Source organism: Calonectris borealis, chromosome 2 (assembly GCF_964195595.1).
Source record: "Calonectris borealis chromosome 2, bCalBor7.hap1.2, whole genome shotgun sequence".
Taxonomy (NCBI): domain Eukaryota; kingdom Metazoa; phylum Chordata; class Aves; order Procellariiformes; family Procellariidae; genus Calonectris; species Calonectris borealis.
In genome coordinates, this window is record NC_134313.1 from 142,443,460 (window position 1) to 142,465,904 (window position 22,445).

Consider the following 22,445-nt stretch of genomic DNA (forward strand, 5'->3'; position numbering starts at 1 on the left):
CAGTACAATCTAACCCACAGGAAGCACCTGTAAGGAACAGAGCAAAAACATGTCTATGGAAGACTCCTGACTCTTCACTCTCTCGTCTGCTTTAAGTCATGCCGTAATTTGACGTAGGGACTTGTAATCATTTCTTCCGAGATCCCCAAATAATTTTTTGGCCTATCATCATATGAGAGAGTCCTTTGGGTCCCATATTTTAAAACCCTTTAATCTGCTTCAACCACAAAAATCTTCAAATGTTAGTCAATACCAAAGCCATCTTGTTTCCATTTGAAAAAGAAATGTAATACATGACTCAGATTATTTCCATGGTCTCATACTTTTTGTATAACAAATGCATACAAAGAACATACACAAGTTTCTCAGAAGCCAGTATGAATATATATTGGAAGAGTTTCCCACTTATAAATTTTCAAGTCTGGATTTCCACCTAATCGTTTGCTCAAAGTAAGCTTCCCGCTCTCTCATAGGACTTCCACCCAGGACTTCTGTTTCCTTTCACAGTTTCCCTTCTTCTCTAGTTATTTTTATTTTCCATTCCTATTTATCTTTAGGCAGAGAACTGCACCAAATTGATGCATCAGTCCCTGATTTGTGGTCAATTTTGAGGCAAGTTCCTTTGGCTGCCCAGCTAAAAATCTACTTGGGCTGTGTCCAGCCTAAAACTAGTTTCTACTGCTTTATTTATCATTAAAAAGGGGGAAATTCAATGGCTTCCTCATTTCAAAAAAAGCAGAAGTAATCGTAGTAATACACACCCAGCAATATTTTTGAGGTCAGCCAACAAGCACCACCATCAAGCAGAGCAATACCGTGTGTCACACAGGGTATGGTCATAGTAGATGTTCATAGTAAGCATATACTCAGCATGAAGCTTGATAGTGTCATGAATAAATCAGTGTCACCATATATCTATATGATCTCTGAAAAATGTGTTTGTCTTTGAGCCTGTGTATTAGTGCCTCCTTATTATCGCAGCTCTGTGAATTTGGAGGGTTTTCTGTGCAACCACAAGTACTAAAAATAGCCTTTAAAATTGATCTGTAAAATTTTGATTGGTGGATATCGCAGTTAGGTTGGATCAAGAAGTATTTGAGAGACAAATTAGACTAACAAACAAGCCACTTGGACTGAGGCTTGAGAGACTTGCCTTCTATTTTCAGCCTTCTCACTTATGTATTATGGGACCGCCTCTCACTAGAATTCTGTTTATTTTCTGCTATCCTTTTTCTGTCTTGCCTGTTAAGATTATTTACAGACAGAGATTGCCTTCCATTTTATTTACACCATGTTTACACGGAAGAGACCATATATTGCCAGGATGTCTGAGTGCTCAAGCAATGCAGTTATTCTGCTAACAATTACAACAACATTATTAATAAATCATAGATACCATGGCAAATGTCAACTCACTGAAAATAGCTTTACCGTTTTGGTCATATAAGCAAGGCCATCCATCTCACACTTTATTGATCTTTTAATTATTTTTTTACAATGTTACATTAAACATTTCCTGAAATCAGACAATTTTTGTCCAAGTTTCCTTTTCAGTTCCCTTTATGTAATGAAAGAACCAGGTAAAAATATGTTTCATTTTTAAAGAAATAATTTCAAAATCTAGTCATATTGAGATTTCATGCAAGGAATTGTTGTTTGTACATTAGAATGCAATAAAGGAGTTAATTAATTGTCATATTTTAACATCAATGCAGTTTCACCACACCTAAATCTATGGACCTTAGAAGTAAAAGATGTTGTTTTCAATGACACTAAAATATACATGGGTTTCTTATTATGTAGCTTGTTACGAACATATGTAATTTGATTTGGATTTGTACATGTTATAAGACCAGAAGAGAAGGAAGTTGAATCAAATCAAATAGGCAATTCTGGTGAAGAGAATATATTTTTTTAACATGTTGGCACCCATAGTAATGAATTCAAGGATAAATGTGTAAATTCTAACTACTCTTTGGGCATATTTACACCATGCAGTCTGAAGACTGTGAACACAGAGGCAGGAGCATAGCTAACTAGCAAGTGAACCAGAGCGGTATCAAGATGTTATCAAAATGCTGCCTCTGTGTTAACTTGTCTTCTTTTATTAGCTTGGAAGCAAGGCCATGCCTATAGGATGACAGCACAGTCAAGCATCACCAAATATCTCTCAACTTGGTGCACTATACAGAGTTTGTACACAAGCACAGGCCAGTACGAGACTGGGCATTTCTAGTAAGCTCCACTGTGCTTTCTAGACATATCCAAAGAAACTGGTTTTGCTGGGCTGATGCTATGGAGTACCAGCTTAACAAATACAAACTGACAATTATTAGCACTTCCTACTGCTTAGCAAAAGAAAAATCAAAGTCACCGTCTTACACGCGCTTGTTCTCGTCAGCTGAAAATGCTCGACATAAGATAACACAGAAGGTCTGGAGAAATTCAGTCACTTCCTAATAAGCCTCTTTAACCAGCTGCTTAGAGATTTTTGCTACATCATTTCAGGCCAAAGATCTTTCATAATCTGTTGCCATTTCCTGTGCTGTAATTATGAATCTTACATCTTGACACAATCTACTGCTCCATCTCTCCCTCTTCACTCTTTTTTTTTTTTAATTAGTTGTTTTTCAAGATCTAGTTTGCAGAAATATGCCAGTATCTATGGACCAGATTTTTCAGCTTGTGTAAAGTTATGTAGGTATGGGGCTTTACCAATGGCACAAATTGCAGCAAGCCTTAGATTTGTCCTGGGAGCTGGTTACCTAACTGTGCTTTGTGCCTTTGAAAATATCCTGTGGGGCCCCATATATACTTTTCTAATTATTTAAAACAGTTTGGACCTGAGCCAACAAGGTTCATTAAGAGGCACTCAACCAGGTTCGTCATGTAAATTTCAAATGTCTTTATAAACACAAAGCTAGCAAGAGCAAAGACAATGTTAAGAAACCAGGTTTCCTTTGGACCAGTCACAATCTCCTCTGAACTAAAAAATTCCAACAAGAAATGGAACACAGCTAATTATTTTTATAACATTATCATTTTCCATTTTCTCTGTCTAGTACCTTGCATATGAGAATCCAAAGCACTGTACTAAAACTCAGTATTCCTCTATGACTCTGTGGTCAATCTAAAAATTATATGGGTTTTACATTTTGGAAACACAGTTACAATTAATGAAGTCCAGAGAAAGTAATGGGGAAGTTTAAGGAATTCTGACCAAAGCAGACGAATGGGTACTCTTAGGTACTCTTACAGCACAATGTTAATAACGGTAACAAAGGCAAAAGTGACTTTTATGGTAAGGGGAAAAAGGTAAGCTCCTGTTTAATGTGCATCTCTTCTCACAAAAAAGGACAAACTGGCAGGTGGTGTGAGGAAAGGGCTAGACAAAATCACCAAACATATCAGAAGGCTGTAAGATAAGCCACAGAATTAGCTCTCTCTCTGATCACACACAGTGTCTCAAGAAGACCACTGCAGAATCACAGGGGATTCAGAGAAGAATGAAAGAAATAGAAGAGAGGAGTAGTTTTACAAAGGGAGACTGAAAATACTGATACTGCTTTTCTCAGAAAGGAAATAAACAAAAGAGTAACAGTAAAGGCACTTCATTTCTACCTCCTTGTAATCCTAACCATGTCTACATACTAGTGGTATCAGGGTTATAATGGTCAATATGAGTAACAAACAGGTAGAAGTAAGAAAACTTCATGGTTATGGTCTTAAATTGAGGGATTGGGGATCAGGCTGAGATCCATATGTGACCTGCAGCTAGCTGCTGTACAGCTTTTTGCATCTTCCCCTAGTGCTGGCCATGGTTAGACACTGAACAGCATACAGGTCCTGTCCAGTAGTGCAATTTCTTTGCTCCTTTAGCCAATGGACACAGTCTATGAAAATGTGAAAATGGGCATATTCCCAAGGCTATAAACTGGAGTCGTTAAAATGAGGAAATTGCAGTTACAACACTACTCAAGTCTGACTAACTTTCATTCCTGAAAAACAGAACTTAAAAGTAATTTATAATGCATGCTGCTTCCCCGTTCAGTGCAGTCATTCCTTCCAGCTCTTTATCTCCAAAATGCCTTGGATAAAACCTGCAGGAACTAAAAATAACAGCATTAGCTCATCACCACACTCTGGTCAATGAGTTGAGTAATGCAGACCTTATGAAAATGTATGTTTAGAGCTCTTTCAGATGAGCTGCATAACACAAGCCATTAAACACAACTTTATTGATCTAATTTCATTATTTTCAGCAGACTGGAGCTTAGAAATTATGAGCTCCACTAATGAATACCAACCACAGGAAAAATGGCTATAATTGATTAAATCTTACTTGAAAACACCTAAGATGAGATATTTGTCATTATAGATAAAGGTTTACTATAATGTAAGTCTATGTTAATGCAAAATACTCATAGCCTACTTTTGTTTAAAGAGCCAATATGCAGAAAATTGAATAATTCTTTCACATTGATATACTACTGCTTTCTAGTGTTCGGGTTAGAGGATGGTATCTTCTGGAAAAGTATACAAGATAGTAAGTTTAAACAAGGCCAGAATAGTAAGTCCATATTTGTATGCTGAAATAGAAAAGAGCACTTTTATATGTTGCAATTAAACAAGCCATTTTTTTCAAAGAGGTGGAGAGTACTAGCCATGCAAAGCAATCATTTCCTCACCACAAAACAGTATTATTTCTTCTTGGCAACATGGGCCTTACGGGTTTTCCTTCCTCAGTCACAGAAGCTAATTTGGAACAAATGAAAATTCATGTCACAAGGATATGCTGGCTGTAACGCCACAACAGAGCACCTAATCTTGCCTCCTGTCCATGGCAAGTATCAGGACTTCTTTCAATCAATCCCTACTGAACTTGAGTATAAGCTTTATAAAAGAGACCTACTGCCCTCTTTGTGATTCTCCACATAACAGCCCCACTTGCGTGACACATTAAGGATCACTGAATGTCTTTTGACTGTTTTGTTGTTTGATTATTCTAGCTTCATGGGTCAAATTCTGGCTTCAGCTAGAAACATATACCTGAAACTCTTAAGTCCATTCATTTCACATTTATAGCAACGTAACAGAAGAATTTGGCTTTGATGTGATGAAAGAGGGAGCAAGTAGCAGTGTTTACATGTTTCTACAACACTGAAATATATGTATTTTTTATGATAAAGTTTGTTCTGTGCTTTTGAGCAACATGATATAAGGTAAATTTGTGCTATTTTCTCCAAAGGCTGTACCCAGTTGACATGATTGTACCATTAGAAGTAAAATCCTAGCATGACTGAAGTTGGTGGAAAGACTTTTATATTACTGCTCTTTGGAAACCTGTCTATTAAATCTGACTATACCTCGGTGCAGCACAGCCATTTTAGGATGCATTATGTGGTAGATGTTCTGCTTCATATCTTGAGTGCCAGGCAGGGCATAGTGGTGTTCAGAGATTTGAACCATGTCACTGATTAATAGTTCTATTAAACAGGAATAACGTTCCTACACTTAAAGCACTTCATCATAATTAAATCATACTGCAGAATAGGTAATAGACATTCCTGTATAGTATCTGTCCTGAGGTAAGTCTATGTATATGCATCTACTAGTTAAGACACACGCATGTTAAGCAGCACATCAGCCCCCTTCTCCAGTCTTTCAAGATGCTCCTATATGGCAGCTTTGCCCTCAAGCATATCAGCTGTTCCCTCCAATTTGGTGGCAGCCATGAACTTGCTGAGGGTGTTCCACCCCATCATCCAGGCTATTAATGAAGACATTAAACAATGTTAGCCCAGGATCAACCTCAGAAGAGCTACGCTAGTGGCTACATGAACTGCAAACCACTTTAAACCACTTTAAACCCCTGACTCTTTGAGCCTAGTGATTAAGCCAGTTTTCCAGCATCTTGTAATCCATCCATCTCTCTAATTTGGCTATAAGGATGCTATGGCAGACTTTTACATAAGCTTACTAAAGTAAAGGCATACAACATCCATTGTTCTCTCCCAGTTACTAACAGAGCCAGCTATTTTATCATAAAAAGCTATCAAATTGCTCAGGGATGATTTATCCCTGGCAAATCCATGCTGGTTGTTCCTCATTTCAGCATGAGGAAATGGCCTGGAAATGGCCTCCAGAAGGATTTGCTCCACAACCTTTCTAGAGACTAAGGCTGAGCAGGCTGTACCTCCCTGATCACCTTTATGGCCCTTCTTAAACACAGGTGTGATGTTTGCCTTTTTCCAGTCATCAGAAATCTCTCCTGGTCATCACAGCCTCTCCAGGATGACAGATAGCACCCTCTCCATTACATCAGCCAGCATCCCACCCTGTCCTGTCCCATGAACTTGTGTATGTTCAGCGTTCCTAAGCGGTCCTTAACTCAGCATTTCTCTACCATGGGTAGTACTTTCCTCCCCATGATTCTGCCACAAGGCACAGGTACTTGGGAGGCCTGCAAGCAGATCTTGCCAACAAATACCAATAAAGATATTTATGATTGTACATATTCTTCTGTAGCTTTCAAAAAAACTTTATAAAGGTAGGTATAAAACCAACAGGAAGCGAGAGGATTTTTAATTGTTTTTTTTTTTTTATTGGCTATATTTTGTAGTGCATGTTTGTTATGGCTAAATAGCTCAATGTCTTCAGCATTACTCAACTTAAATATTTGGTTCTGCATTGTTTATCCTGGTTCAAAAGAGAAATGTTAACCTGAGAGATGAAGTTATAGGCATCATAAATATATCTTGGTTTAGTCTGAGTTACAGTATTAATGTTTGGTTTCGATCATTCAGATTGCATTCATTTCGGTTTTAAGGAACTCATGAAAAAAACATTGCTAAGGGACTGAACTGAGCTCACTGGGCCTGAGATTCTAAAATTGCATAAACAGAAGGACTACAGGAGCTTGAACCAGCAGTCATTGAAGTCATCGAGACTTTGGATGGGACCTGTGGTTCCTGAAAACGATGTTTAAGGGGCTCAAACTCTAAATTTTTACTTAGCCACAATGAATCTATTCAGTGAAATTTTCCACTGTGTTATTACTTGCTCATCCCTAAAACATATACCATCAAATACAAAAAATATATAGCTAGCTGAAAAACCGTTAATTGCATTTTCAAAAAGGAAAGATAACATTGAGGTTGTGTTCCTCTATCAGAACAGCTAGGTGTGTAAAAGGTTTGCCTTTGTACCAATAAGCAGGCTACTTAGATCTTGTATTCTAGTATGCAAAAATAGTAAATACCACATTTTTCACTGCTCACAGTCACTGGGAAGGAGAATACATAGAGCTCTCTCTTCTTCACATTGCACAGGAACCACCTCGTATAGGGGAAGTTAAAATGAACTGTTGGTGTAGACCAGAGGGAAGCAAGACCATAATATACCAGGGGAGAGTGTCTTAAAGGCATAATGTCTTTGAGCTGCACAGATTGCACATCATTCATGGATCAAGGCTGTGCTGAAAGGAACAGTCTAGCCCTGAATATTTTATTTTCCAGAAGTCAGTCTAATGAATTCTTTTGCTGTAGAAGCAACAGATTAGAATAGAGCTGTGAGAATATGACATACTTTGCATTTCCAAATGCAAACGAATTTAAAACTACCAATAATATGTATTATAAGCCAAGTTTTATCCTGATGGGAATTGAAATGAATGAATTAGTATCCTCTCCAAAAAGGATATGGTAATGGAAAAGCTGACAGATCTTTCACTGCAGCAGCTCAGCACAGTAAACTATTGTGCTACAAATCACTGAGCTGATCATGAGAAAATAGCAAATTTTAACAGGCTTTATCTCTAAAAGTATTAAGATGATCCACTTTTTGATAACTCAAAATGACAAATAATCAATCTAGTGTGCTTTCACAATAAGCAAAATAATATGGTTTCTCCAAAATTACATGGATATTTTAACTAACAGTACCTGTGGAGTTTAAGAGCCTTTTTCAAACCCTGCATTAGGAGAGAAGCTGAATCTCAAGATTTTTTCAATGTCTATTCCAAGTAAATGTTGATCTCTCTTCAGCAGGAATGAGCTGAGCTACAGCACATCAACCTAGCGAGCAAAATGGCTTAATTGCTCACAACATTTTCACCTTTGTTAAACGTTCTGAGGACATCAAAACACTTCTCATACAATCAGACTGAAGATAATTTCATGAGCAACATGCAGGAAACCTACTCATCTTTAGTTATGTGGAATATACATATATGTGATAGAAAAAAGGAGCAGCACAAACAGAAAATATTGAATCTCTGTGAGAGTACAGCTTGTCTCCTGGGACAAATGATCCATGCTGTTCCCAAAAGAGGGGGGGGAAAAAAATCACTGCTGACTGAGAGATGCAGCAATATTTTGAAGAACAAATACTTTCTCTATTTAAAAGAACACTTCAACATTTTTTTCCTCGGTTCAGCTCAATAATATTCCTATAGTGAGGTGAAGTGCTTTTCAAAAGCATAGTATGAAAAGGGTTGGAAAATAGAATTTTCAATAATAATTGGTATTTCCCATCACTTTAAAAAAATCTGCCTTACACTTCAGAAAATTAAGTGGTTTGTTTTTCAGATGCAAAGATGTACTGAAGTTGGACTAAGCAGTATTTTCAGAATAGCAGCCTCCACCGCTCCTGTTGGGGCAACTAAAAAAGAAAAAAGAAAATGATTGGTAAAGATATTTCCCTCAGATAGGAGATCTCAGGATACTAGAAGAGGAAACTTCACCAATGTTCCATTCCTCAATTTTAAGCAATGCCACATTTTTATTATTAGACTGTAAAAATAACATAAAGTCCTTATGTCATAAGGAACTGAAAAATATCTTCCATCTCAACGTGGTTATCTTGGGACAGCAAGATCAGATTGCCTCGGAGGGCAAAGAGATTATACAACACTGAAGGATCGGATTCAACCAGTCAAAATCTCAGAGATTATTTAAACCATGATGCTTGGTTTTACTTCCATTTTATCACTAAGAATTCTTTGGCACGTGATAAAGGTTTATCAAGCACAATGACGTCATTTGAGTTTCTTTCCAAGCAAATATCAGAATACTGTACAAAACTGAACATTAACAAGTTTTGGAAAAAATAAAATATTTTAAATTATCTGCAGTTTGGCTTGTTGAGGGTGCTCAGCAGGAGCCTGAGATACCGAGCTATAGTATTACTTGGTAACAAATATCTATTAAGGATCATACCTTCAGAAAATTCAGTAAGTACACATTTTAATACAGAAGTGTGTATATGATACATGAGTGGTTGAAAGTAAATCAATCTCTGTAGTTGCTTGCAATAGTTAATGTGCTACAAGATTCGTTATTTGACGTAGTAGAATTATTCTCACACTTCTGAGAATAAGCAGTATCTACACTTCACAGCATAACAGGTGTTAAATTTTTTTTAATAGACTTCCATCCTCCTAACATATGAAACGTCTCCCCGAGAGCTTTAAAAATGACGTGACTCATATTCGTAATGGGCAAGAATATTTTAATAGTATCATTGTTACAAGATTTTCTTTTTTAGATGGGTCGACTCTCATGAACATATCAAAGAGAATATGGTAACATCCGGGAGCTTCAGCCTGTATTTACTATATTATTGTCTTCTGAAGAATTGTACTTAATAGAAAATGTGCCATTCGGTTCATGTTACCACCATACAAATCTATTCAACGAAGAACTATTTTGTTGATGCAACCTCCTCCCAAGAAGTTTTATTTATTAAACATAGTTTCTGCAAGTACCCTGCTCCCTTCTCATCCCCAACCTTGTGGAAAAGGCAAGCACATCTTATGAATTTCTAGCCTCTGAAAACATTGGAAGGAAGATCAGATGGTTAAAAGCAGTAGTAAATCAATGTAAGCACCCTTGGCCAGCTCTGCCACAGGCTTTTTTTGACAAACCATTGTGTCTGCATCTCAATTTCTCATTTACGAAGCAGAAACAATGATTCTTGTTGCCTCTCATCCATTTTGCATTTTCTTTCAGACTGTAAGCCTCTTTGGGAAAGAAATTACTATTTGCAACATGCTTATATAGTGGCCAAAACTACACGGTTTGGGTTTGTGCTGAGATTATTCGATAATACTGTTGCAGACTATAATAAAATAAATTCATAGCATACTGCAGGGGCTGGATTGCTCACCCAAGTCCACAGTAGGTGAAGATAACCTCAATTCAAGTATATCTGCAGTTCAGAATACAACTGATGACTGCAGGTTGTGAGTGTGTTCAAATTAATATTTTCAAGTAAATACTTAAAAAGGAGATTGTTGTTGTTGTTGTTGTTCTCAGATGGAAATCAGTGCAAACTGCCACCACGCCAGTTCTCCTCTTCCTACTGTCTACTTGCCTTTATTAAGGATAAACCTGGGTCTTGAATGCCTCACTAATTCTCTGGTGAATTTCCACAAACACCAACTTCATCTAAACAACGGATTAACTAACACAGCTCTTTTGCTTCAAAATGTCAGGTATGAAAAATAGATGGTCACTCCACGTGCTCTATCCCTGCCATTCAAATGCAAAGCATTTGACAGGAAAGAGTACTTCGTGTGCTGTTTGCAAGACTATCCAAGGAGTTTGATAATGACAATAAGGGAGAGAAATAGTGTAGGATAGTGGAAGAAAGTAGAGTAACAACAATAGTTGTTCAGTGCCGATCAGACAAGAGGAAAGAAAAGTATTGCACAGCTCACTGATCACAAATAGCCAAAAAGAGTATATAAGCCTCCACTAGGATAGCAATATTAAAAGTTAGGACTTTGGACAATATCTAGAGTGAAACCAATCCTGCACGCAGAAAAACCCAGGCAAGCCCTTGTGCTCACAACTGTTTCATTTTAAGTCCGCAGAAGTATAGGAAAGTAATGCTGACTAAACGTCATGAAAACCACTATTACAGGCTGACTCCTATTTGGCAAAGTTTTGGTCCTACCTTAATAGTTAGAGATGCTGGCACCACTCCAACCTGGAGCCCTCTAATTCTAAACCTGGCTGTCATTTCAGCAGCTTCACTATCCTAGTATTTATTTTCCAGCTTATGAAAGCAGAAACAAATCATTAATTAATTAAATCTCTGAAGCTGCCAATAGGCTAAAGGTTTTCAGCAGATCACTAAGCTGGAATCATGTTTATCACAGACACAAGTGGTCAAGCAGTCCTTACATTAACATAATTTCCTCAACTGATGACTAGAATTGGTCTACATTAGCCTCTCACTAATCTGCTTGTAGGAATGTAACACTCTCCAGAGTCTTTTCGATTCTGTATGGATTGGCTTCTTCAGTTCATAATGTTAATGCACAAAAGAATACGCTCTACTTTCCACTGGCTTTTCATCTGCAGGTCTGTCACACAAACAATACAAACTAAATGCCTTATAGAGCTAAGTTATCTAACTATAGAAATAAATACAAAACAGCAGAACACGAACTGAAGAATTAAACACCATTAAACTAGATAGAAAATTTTGCTAAGAAATTTGAAAATAGATTAAAGATTGAAAAGCCATTTATAAACTACAATGCTGTTCCAGACACTGGGAGCAGTCTAGCAAGAAAAATAAAAGACTAGCAGATGGATCAGAGAGGACACAAAAGACCAACAATATTCATATAAGGAACTGGAGGAAGTTCAAAGGGAGCATCATTTCCCTCCCCCTGATTTCCAAATTTTGAGCAGAAACTCAAACAGGCAGCAAATGTGTCCATAAAACACAGCATGAAATGTTTGTACTTCCTTATGTGGATGAGAAACAGAGGGCAAGTGAAGTGTTATGTGAAGATTAAAAAACATCTTAATGTGTGAAAGTTCAGCCATCAATTAATAATAATAATGTTACAGTCCAGGGAAGATGAGAAACCTTCAATGTTGTTTCTGGGGTATCTGATACTATGCAAATTTCTGAACTAACTAATTCACAGATACATCTAAATGGGGGACAGAATTACAGCACATGCAAATCTTAAGAAAGCTTAAGGAAATAATATACAAAAGGAAAATTATCATTCCTATTGCTTCAACTGACAAACAGCTTACTACCACTGGGCTTCCAAAATACTTGAATTTCTAGTTTACTCTCTCCCCCCTTTTCCATTTTCTTATTTGAATTTCTGTCTTATTACTTAAAGAAATATAATAACCTAGGTTTTGGGGAAAAAAAAAAGTCCACACATTTGTTAAGATTTATATTATACAGATAGCACAGAATGCAGGAGAATGTACCAAATTAAGTGACAAGAGGAGCATATCCCATAGTATGCTGTAGTAGCAATGTGATACAGTAAACATGACTGGAAGGTGAGTCTCATTGAGTCAACACATGATTGCAATCTTTATTTGTTCCTTCACAAATTCCTTCATTTGCAGCTGAGGCAAAGTGTAACACAAGGCTCAGCTGCAGAAAAGATCTTACAAGAAGAGGGCTAATATTTATTGCTAGCTCACTCTTTCAAAAGCTCTAGGTTTGTGCAATTGAGGGCTGGGAAAGTCAGTTCTCTGCCCATAAAATGTGACATTTCCAACCGTGATGCGGTTAATAGTTACACCTCTGAGGGCTGTACTTTATCCTTAAGCAATTTTGATTATGTCATCCAAAGAATCTCAGTTTGCAAGAGGATGTGGAGTTCTACAAAACAGCAAAAATGGACTTTTTTAAGGTCAGTAGATCAACTGGTTAGTTGCTTTAAGCAACTAGAGTACTTTGCCCAAATGGGGAAAAAATGTTAGTAACAGAATGAATGTAGCACCATGCTTCAGGGTATTTCATGTATCCAGTTAGCTTTGCCAAAGAACTAGGCTTGTGAAAAGTAGTAAGTACACCTTATTTTATGCATCACTTGCAATAACTGTTTTCTGTAGTTACATTTCTGTATTTCTGCTGCACTAAAAATATCTCCATGGGAGATAAGAGAGGTGCTAGAACAACCAGATGGTGCTTGCTTATATTTATAACATTCATGTCTGGTGATAAACTATATGAAACATGATAAAAGATTAAGAAATACCTGCACTATAAAGGTTTAAAACTAGTTTTTTTGAGGTTATATAGTAATCTTAGCTAATGCTTTAAGACATTAAGCTGGACAATGCTAGAAGTTGGCCTCATGTAAACTAGAAATGAGCTAGCCTAAGTTCCTGATTCTAGGCATATTCACACACATATGTAACTGCTGGCATAAAAATAGTTCCATGATTACAAAAGTATAATGCTTTTCAGAATCAAGGTTTATTCAGGACTATGTCCTTCTACCTTGCCCTGATGCAACTAAGAAAAGTAGTATTTTTAAATTTACCAAATAAAATCTCCCTTTGTGTCTTGGTTCTGCTCCTGCAATGGTTAAAGTACTTCCTTCACATGCTGTGATATTTTCTTTTTTCACCCTCCTCTAGATTTGCACACATAAATGCCATTAAAAGACACAATGAGTTCTTCAGGTTCACTTATGAAGAAAAACTACCAAAAACCAATGCCAGACCTGGCTGAAGGGATCCCAGATCCTCATCCACTGCAGAGAGACCTTTGTCACTTATTAGCACTGCTTCTCTTTCAAGAGGCAAGAAGTAACTCCATGAACATTTTTTCTCTCAAAAAGAGTAATACCTGGAATTCATTTGGGTAATCAGGTAATACCTGTAATGCAAGTATTTACATCTGAGCCTGTTACTCCCTCAAGAGAACTCATACCCAGAGAATCATTAATCTCATCGGAAACTAAAATAAATCAGATAAACCACACCCTAAAATGCAGCTTTTTCTTTCTATTTGCTCTAAAAAAGAGCAAATAGACCAACACAGCTTAACATGTCTACAGTATAACATCTAAAGGTGAGATATCTAACATCAGGTTTCCTGTATGCCAAACTTCCAGCTGCTGAAGTGTGTAGACCTTTTTCTGCAAGATTTGAGGACCCCATTAAGAGATTTGTCTCCCATGAAAATATTTGCTTACTGTTACTGTGTTTAAACACAAAGACTACCCTATTAGGGTTTCTGCAGTTCTGGAAAGCAATCCCATATTTCTTGCCATAAACCCATTCCAGTTTGTCAGCACACCGTCTGCACTATGTACACCATGCTCAGGTATGGTCACACCAGTGTCAAATAGGGAAATTATACAACCTCCCAAATCTTACCTGAAATTCCTCAAGTTATACAGTGTTTAATTAAATTACCTCTTTTGACTTCTTCAGTGTTCTGGGAGTGCTTAGCTACCTGCCCATTAGGATCCCAAGTCTTTTTCAGAGCTACTGTCTCATAGTAAAGTCCCTGCTGCTGTAAACATCTTGCATTTTCACTCCCAGATGTGCGACTTCCAGTGAAGTGGTTCAGCTACGCCTCACAGAAACACCAAGACACTGACATGAGCACTTCAGACCTCTATAAGGTTCAGCAAATGATGCCCCATTACCGTCCTCATTTCTACACCTCCTCTCTCTTCCCTCTTCATTTTCTACAGTTCCCTCCAGTTCGCTCTTCTTCAACCCTTTCCTCAGGCCCTGCCAACTCGACCTCATCTCCTCCACTCCTGCTGTCATTCCCTGCATTTGTGCTTAACCTGCTGCTCTCTTCACATGCCATACAGGAAAGTTAACACTTCCCCATTTAGGTGGGATAATTTTTTGCTCTATCTTGCTGCTCCTTCATTTCTCCTTTTATCTCCCGCTTATCCAACAGGTTGTTTTCAAATGCCACCTGTGAACGTTTCCCCTCATTTCAAGCTCCAAAATCAGCTTAAAATCCACCTTGAGTACTTTACTTAAAACAGCTCTCACAAAATCCCAAATGACTCTTTTCCGACCCAGGCTCAAAACCAATGCTCTCCTGACCCCCTTCACGTTGCCACCCGCGCACTATGTCAAAAGGCCTTTTTCTCCAAGTTTCCACTTCCTTGATCACAACTGCCTATTTACAGCACCCAAAACATTTTAATATTTCCTTGATGCTCCCTTGTGGGACACCTGCGGTCCCCAGCAGGCTGGGGCTGCAGAGAGTGGCCTGGGGTTTTGGACGAGATGGTGAGAGGATCCCTGGAAGGGCCCAAACCCGTGGAGATTTCCTGCCGCTTTCCCCTCAGGCCTCCCTCACAGCGCGGCCGGGGAAGGAGGAGGAAACGTGACCCGGCCGAGGCCAACGCCAGGAAACGGCCGGGCGCCGCGGACCTGGCCGCCGCCGCCCTCCCGCCTCAGGGGCTGGGCGGGCAGCGGCTCCGCCCCGCTGCGGGGGCCGCCCGCGCCGACAGAGGCGGCTCCGTTCGCCCCTGTGACGCCGGCGGCGCTGGAACACCTGGAGGGGCGGCGGCGGCGGCGCCTCCGGCTTGGCCCTCCTTTCCCCTCCCCTCCGCCGCGGGCAAGGTGAGTGCGGGAAGGGGGGACCCGCTGGGCTCCGTGCCGGAGCCTGCCGGGGAAAACGGGTTCTGCCAGCAGCTGCTACAGCCGGTGTCGGGCAACCCCGGGTGGGCGCCGCCTCCCCCGCGGGCTGCCCGCCCGCCTCGTGTGGGGGAAGGAGGCGGCGCGGCGGTCGGGCCTGAGGCGCTGGTGCCCGTCAGGGCTTGGCGGCAGGCGTAGCCGGGGCCGGACCTGTCCGGGGGTGACGTTTCCGAGGCACAAGATGGCATCTGCCCCTCCTTTTTGCCTTGTGTTCCCCCTCCCGCCGTGCGGTTATCTCGCCATGATTATTGCATTTATCCGTTTCTGCCTCCCTTCCTCCCGTACCTCCTCTCTGGCTGTCTGCCCGCTGGAAGCGGGGAGGATGGGGAGGAAAACGGCCGCTTCTCCTCAGCAGTTCCGGCTTGGCTGCCAGGCTCCGGGCTGAGGCGCAGGTTGTCCGGCTGCGGTGCGTGCCGCTCCCCGGGGCGGCGGCGGCGGCCCTTGTTTTTACCTGAGGGCTTTGGGCCGGCTGGGTTCTGAGGGGTGGCAGGGCTTCCTGTGACTAAGATAATGTCAGTTATCAAACCAGGCACCCGGGCATTAACAGCTGGTGAAATGGGAATTTTAAAACCCCAAACGTCCCATTTAAAGCTTATATTTTGTGAAAGGTTGATCTTGATGATCGGATTTGATCTGCATCAATCCACCTGGCACATGAATGTTGCTTATCTGCTCTAGTCATTTAGAAGAAGAAGGAGGAGAAAAAGAAAATTACTTGAAACATCAGGTTAGTTTTTAGTAAGAGGAAAGGGTGAAGGGCACTGTGCTCTTTTATGCATTGGTATCATTGTGAATATGTTCAGCACCAAAAGTAAATAAGTCTCCTGTTCCACACAGTTTTGCGTAGTGCTGATAGCCTCAAGGTCCTTCATGGACCCTCTTAAAACAGTAATTCTGTTTTGCCTCGGTTCAAATTTGTAAGTGTGAACTGAATTGGGTAATCTCAGGGGTACATCGTTTAACCCCCTACCCCCAAGTTATATTGTGGATATTTTGGAAGCTTGGTATTGAAGTTGTTCTTCTGTTTGGTTGTTTGTAATATTTTGCCCCTGCCTGCAAGCCTTGCTTTAAACCAAGGTGACCATTTATTTCCAGGAAGCACCTATTTGTTGGGTGCCCCCCCCATGTTTCTTTCGGTTTGTGGATGGATTTTATTTAATTTGGATCTTAGGAAGCAGCTGTGACTCTTGTTGCAGAGCAGACTTCTTGGAAATAAGCTGTTCTCGTGTTTTGGTCTAGCAAGGCTGTTGTAAGGAAAAAACTGTGTTTGATCACTTTTCCAAAGTGTTGGGCAGGGAAAATGGTGGGCTGGGTCTTGGAGTCTGTGGTGCAGGCTGTGTTTGGTTATGGTCTTTCATCTGATTTTTTCGGTCATCTACCCTTTTTCCACTTTGTCTATCCAGGGTTCCCAAGGAGTGAGTGGAAGTACCACTTGACAGTGCTATCTGCCTGGCACTGATCTAGGAATTGCAATTCTTAGTGGTTCTTAGCATGAGGTCCAGGAACATCTCATTTAGACATTAGCAATTTTTTTATATAGCCCTTTGAATAGGGTATCCTATTGATTTAAACTGAGTAACTTTATGATTTAAGATTTATGTTAATACCACTAAAGAAGGAATTTAGCGTAAAGCCACAGAGATCTTCTTTTGTGTAGTAAACTGCCATAACTGGTATAACCAGTCATGCTTTTCCCATGGCAAGCTCTAATGGAGGATGATGTGGCAGTTAAATGCTGCCAAACCTTGGTCTAAAGGAGCTTCTAAAATTTCTTTACTGTCAAAGCTTCGTGGGTGAAACATTGTTATTTCCAGAAAGGTTCAAACAATGGCGTACTCAAGAGTTAAATGCTGGTAATTGGAATTTGCTTGCTTCTTAGCTGAGAAAGAATTAAGTGCTTTTTAGATAATGGTGACTTCTTCCCTTGTGTTTGTGGGAGCTGAGATTCAAATATGCACATTAATGAAGGCTTGCAGGTTCAAGAAGACCAGTTATGACTGTATGGAAGGGGGGAGGTTTCTTGAACATTTTTCTTTCACAATTTATATTAGTGGGGTGTGGAGGGAATCACATAGTGCAAAGTAAAATTCCTGTTGAACCCTACTACAGGGTTGTTTTTTTTCCCCTTAGCAGAGTTTCAAGTCCACCCATCTTGCCTGTTCTTCTCTGTTATCCATACTCTACAGGGCTGCTAAATTGTTCTGATGAATTCCCAAGTAACCTTTTCTGGAAGAAATGAATAATAACAGCTCTTTTCACTCATAAATTAGTGTTGAGTGAGTGAAAGCTGTTGGTATGTGTTGGCAGAAAAAAATGTGCTAATATCTCAGCTAAACTAAAAGTCAAGAAATGTCCTCAACGGCTCTTTTTTAATACTTTTTTCAAAATCGCCTCCAAAAGTGTTGCTCTGAAGTAGTTGATTCTTCAAGATGTTTTGCCACTTCTCAACCATAAAATCACTCTAAAGACAAAATTATGCCATGTGATGCAGAAGCATTAAAAATACAAAAGCCTGGACAGTGAAGAATGTTAAGCAAAGAACCAGGGAGTCAAGAATAGTAGAAACATTTGACCTTCTACGTGTTGCTAGTAATAGTAGTCTCACGGTAGTTTTTCCTGTGGCTATTGTTAGCCATAGCAAACCGAGGGGCATTTTGACCAGTTATGCAATCGCTTACGTCAACCTTGGGAACTGTCTGTTCTGAGTCACGGAAACAGTACTCAGGTCCATCTTGCGAGTAGCTTCATAGGGATCACCGCTGCTCTAGGAGCAGTCGGCTGGTGTGCCAGGATCTGAGAACAGTAATATAAAAGTTTAGTGGACTACGTATCTATCAAGAATATACAGCCTGTATTGATCGTGGTGTTTACTCAAAGGGCAGTGAAAGACAATCACCCTGTATTGTTGTTGTTGTGCATGCTAAAACTGTTTTGTTAATCAAATCTCTTATCCATGGATGTGAAATGATCTCCTGAGGGAATCTAGAGAAAATTATTTTCCCCTGTTCCCTCCCCTGGCATTGTTTCCCCTCGGGTATAATAGCATTGCTTCCTGGCTTCTGCATGGATGAAAAGGGAGGAGGGATGCAGAAACTTGAGAGTGTTGACTGTGTCAGCAAATAGGGTATCTAAATAAAAGAGCCATTAGTTTGAACTTCTAAAATTGTATTTGTTCATATTTATTATAGTATACATGAAAAGGTTTTCATTATTTTTTTGTACATCCACTGCTTTTCTCATAGGTTCTACAAAGGGAAGGTTTCCTAAGATTAAGACTCTAGTCTGATGGGTAGAATGTGTCACAAAAACCACCGTCATATTGTCTTTTATAATTTATGCACAGCAGGTGTTCCATATGGCATTTTCTTTAACAGCATTTGGCTACTAAGTTTAAAAATACTGGTTTTTTTAAACTAAGAGAACAAATGTGTATTACAAAACAATTTGATAGTCATTTCAGAGAAATTAAGCAAGTCTGCATTTAGAATGAGATTCAATACTGGATTGCATATATCCCCAGCTTTGCTCATTTGCAGAGTGAGGTTAGACCCGCCGCTCACTGACTTACATTCAAATTGTTCTTCCATAAAACACACACAGTACTTATGACACTTACCTGGTTCTTTCCTAAGGACATTCGCTCAGTGTTCTTCACATATATAAGTGGAAAACAAGTAGTCAAATAAAAGATGTTACGTGAGGGCAAACTGATACTATGTGCTATTCTTATATTATTTCACAATAAGCAGCTGAAAAATCAGTATAATCTGAAAACGCAATTTAAAATTAATTTTATGTGTAATTAAATATCTGTGTGCTTATGTAAATGATGAAGTTCTACATGCAAGTTAACTTATCTAGAAAGAGCTATTGTTTGCTCATCAATCTTCCAACTTCAGCATTTATCTGAAATATTTTGTTCTGAGACTACATGTGCCATTCTTATCAGTGTTTTTGAGATAAACCACTATTTTTAGGAATTTGTCATTCAACTATTTAAAAAACAAAAAACCCAGCTCCAAGTATCATTTCAATACATGTTATGCTCTAGAAAGAAGGAGATCACTTATGCCTGTAAGTTTATGACTTGATAGTCTTTGGAATAATATGACAGGCATATAGTACCGAATAGACACAAAATTGTTTTTTGGAGAGGAATGCTAATGGTTGACTTGGTCCTTGCACTTTGCAGGAGCAAAAACAGGTTTTAAAAAACATGATGTCATGGTGTGTTACTCAGTATGCTGCTGAATCTTTTTTCCCCAGTAATTCAACAAACCACCATGAAATCCCAATTCTAAGAGAAGTGGAGTAGAGAAGTGCTCTTACTGCATGATTTAGCCGTGTAGTTCAGGTGCTGCATGCAGAAACCATCATTTCTGTGCACTCAGAGGATAGTGGTGTGGCTCTGGTTCAGGTGCTCAGAGTTGCTCTTTGGAGGTTCTATTCACTATCTGTACAGGGGCTTAGTATTGAGAGGCTTGTATGGTAATTTAAGCACCACAGTTAGATAATTGGGGTCAAGCAGCATGAATTTCTTTCCCACTCAGCACCTCCCAGGTGTATGAATATAGCACGAGTCCCTCTCTGTATAACACGTGCTGTTTTGCCCTGTGCTTCTTTTAAGAATGTATGAAACTTCTTTCTAGGTGTCAGCTTCTGAAATAGGTTGAAAGAGTAATTCTGTTGATACAAATCCCTTATAAGATTACAGTATTTCTTCTCCTGAGAAGTTGTGGATAATCTGCAAGATACATGTTTCCCTGGATAAGTAGCAAAGCTGTGGATCTGTCTGAGACAAAGGAATAGACAAAAAGTTGTATTGGATGGAAGGAACTGTTAATGCAGCACTTGCAGACCAATTCTGCAAACTTTTTGAATTAACAAACAAGTGCATCAGTGAGTAGTCTAACAGTGAAAATACTCCTGGATTTAAAGCTAAGCATGGATGATTCTGCAGGATTAGAACATCAATGATGAGTGTTAAGAACTTTAGAGGAAAAATTAAATCTTGTCATTTATCATATTGATATAGCTTAAACTCTAGATTCATTTTAGCTGAATTAATTTAGCTGAAGTCAGCGGTAGCTATTCATGTAGTTAGAGTAAGAATACTTGTAAGTCTCTGTGTAATCTTGATGTGGAATGCCTATATAGACCCAGACTTCAGTTTTCACTCTTTTCCTGCATTGACAGTATGGATAATTCAGACCAATAGGCAGCTCTGTTCTCTTTTGCTTGGGAATGGCAAAGTAAAACGCGGTTTGAAGCTCCTGACTCATTGGGTCTGCATGTTTGTAGACAGACCAGAGAAGATATAACTGTGCCCTGCCTAATCTTCATCTTGTAGTAAGACTGCTTCTTGCTTTGGAGGCCCATTTACTTGATTTAGTTTCATCACAGCTTCCAGAGAGCAGAGTGGAGGAAACAGGTTGTCAGCCAAGAGCTGTTGAAGATGCACAGATGGCATTGATTCCCTCACCTAAGCACATTTTCTTCCCTTCAGAATATTTTACAAAAATGAAACTTAACTCTCTTATCTTTGACAGATAGAACTCCTTAAAATTCTTATTTTTTGTTACTTAGTACCACTCTACTATTACTGTATTAAGAGTTTCTTGGAAGAGTATTCATATTAATAACACTGTTATATTAAGTAAATGCACTGCAATGCATGATTCTGCCATATTTGAAGTTATAAGTTACAGGATTTTTAAGGTGCAGAGAGTTTGCTGGAATTTGAAGAACGTCAGAACATATTAGCTGCTTTGAAAGGATAGTAAACTGAGAGGACAGTGCTATCAGTGAAAGTGCAGACTCATCTCTGTCTTTTTTGATGAACACATTACTTTCACATAAGGCTTGCTGAATTTTGCTCTGCCTCTCATTCAGTTCCCTTTTGTTGTTTCTGGAAGCATCTCAAAAGAATGTGTTGTTCAATCTACTGTCTTCCTACATAACTATGGTAGGTCATCTTTGGATGTTAAATTTGATCCATCTATCAGCATTTATAACGTTTTTGCAAGGATTTCAGCTCATCTCTTGGTTCTGAGAAGTTGTGATTAGATCAACAGTTTATTTTAGGTACAGTCTTCACAGTTGAAAAGATTCCTGTTTGCTGTCTCTGGTTGCTTCCTGCTTTCTTCTATAAGGTCTGTTGTCTAAGCTATTAAGAGCACAGTAAGAGCTGTGTAACCAGTGCTCAGCCAAGGACAGATATTTGAATTAGGGGAAGAGATTTTTTTTTTTAAAATTGATTTCCCCATAACCTAGGAGAGCATTAAGATCTGAGTTTCACCTTGCCACATGACACTTATATTTATGCTCACTGGAAAAGAAAAATTATCTGAGTGACATCGATATACAGAATGGTTTCTTATCAATTTAGCTGTTGGAGAGAAGGCAGTCATATTGTCTTTTTCTTATGAATAATCTTCAGATACTACTTGTATAAAGTTGTTCAGCTCTTGGGAAACCGGACAACTTACGCTGCCACAAAGTATAATATAATAAAGCTAAAAAAGAGAAGCAAGCATGTAGAAATGTTGTACAGAGCATGAGCTGGAAGGTAAGCCTAGGGTATGCTGGAGTTATTTAAATCACTCAAAACACCATGATAGCATTTTCCTGTTTGCACAGAAAAATGTAGATGGTGTATTCAAATGGTCTTGGAGAATATAGGGAATCAGAGGATTTTGCATAGGAATAGAAATGCCATTTGTATATGAGGGTGCCCTCCCATCAAGTTTCATTTCAGCATCATGGCTCATAAAATATCTCAGTAGGAAAATAGGATGATGCAGTATGCCAGAAATATTATGAAGTTCCATGTGCACTCCAGCTATTTTGGCTACCTATGGAAATAATTTGTGGGTAAATAGCCTACAAGCCAGGTAAACTCTGCACAGATGCAGAGGTGCCATAGTTGGCTGTTTGCAGGGCCATCTTGGTTCCAGGATGCCTTGTTAGCTGTGGCAGAGCACTGCGTGAATG

At 39.2% G+C, this 22,445-nt stretch overlaps 1 protein-coding gene across 5 annotated transcripts in view; it reads left to right on the forward strand.

The window, feature by feature from the left end:
• Positions 1–15,240: 15,240 nt before the first annotated feature.
• The window catches only part of ICA1 (islet cell autoantigen 1), a 78,758-nt gene continuing 71,553 nt past the window's right edge, over positions 15,241–22,445 (forward strand). For all 5 annotated transcript variants that reach the window (XR_012672675.1, XM_075143676.1, XM_075143679.1 and 2 more), the window contains exon 1: positions 15,241–15,377. The gene's annotated coding sequence lies outside the window, so the exon portion shown is untranslated. The remainder of the gene's footprint in view (positions 15,378–22,445) is intronic.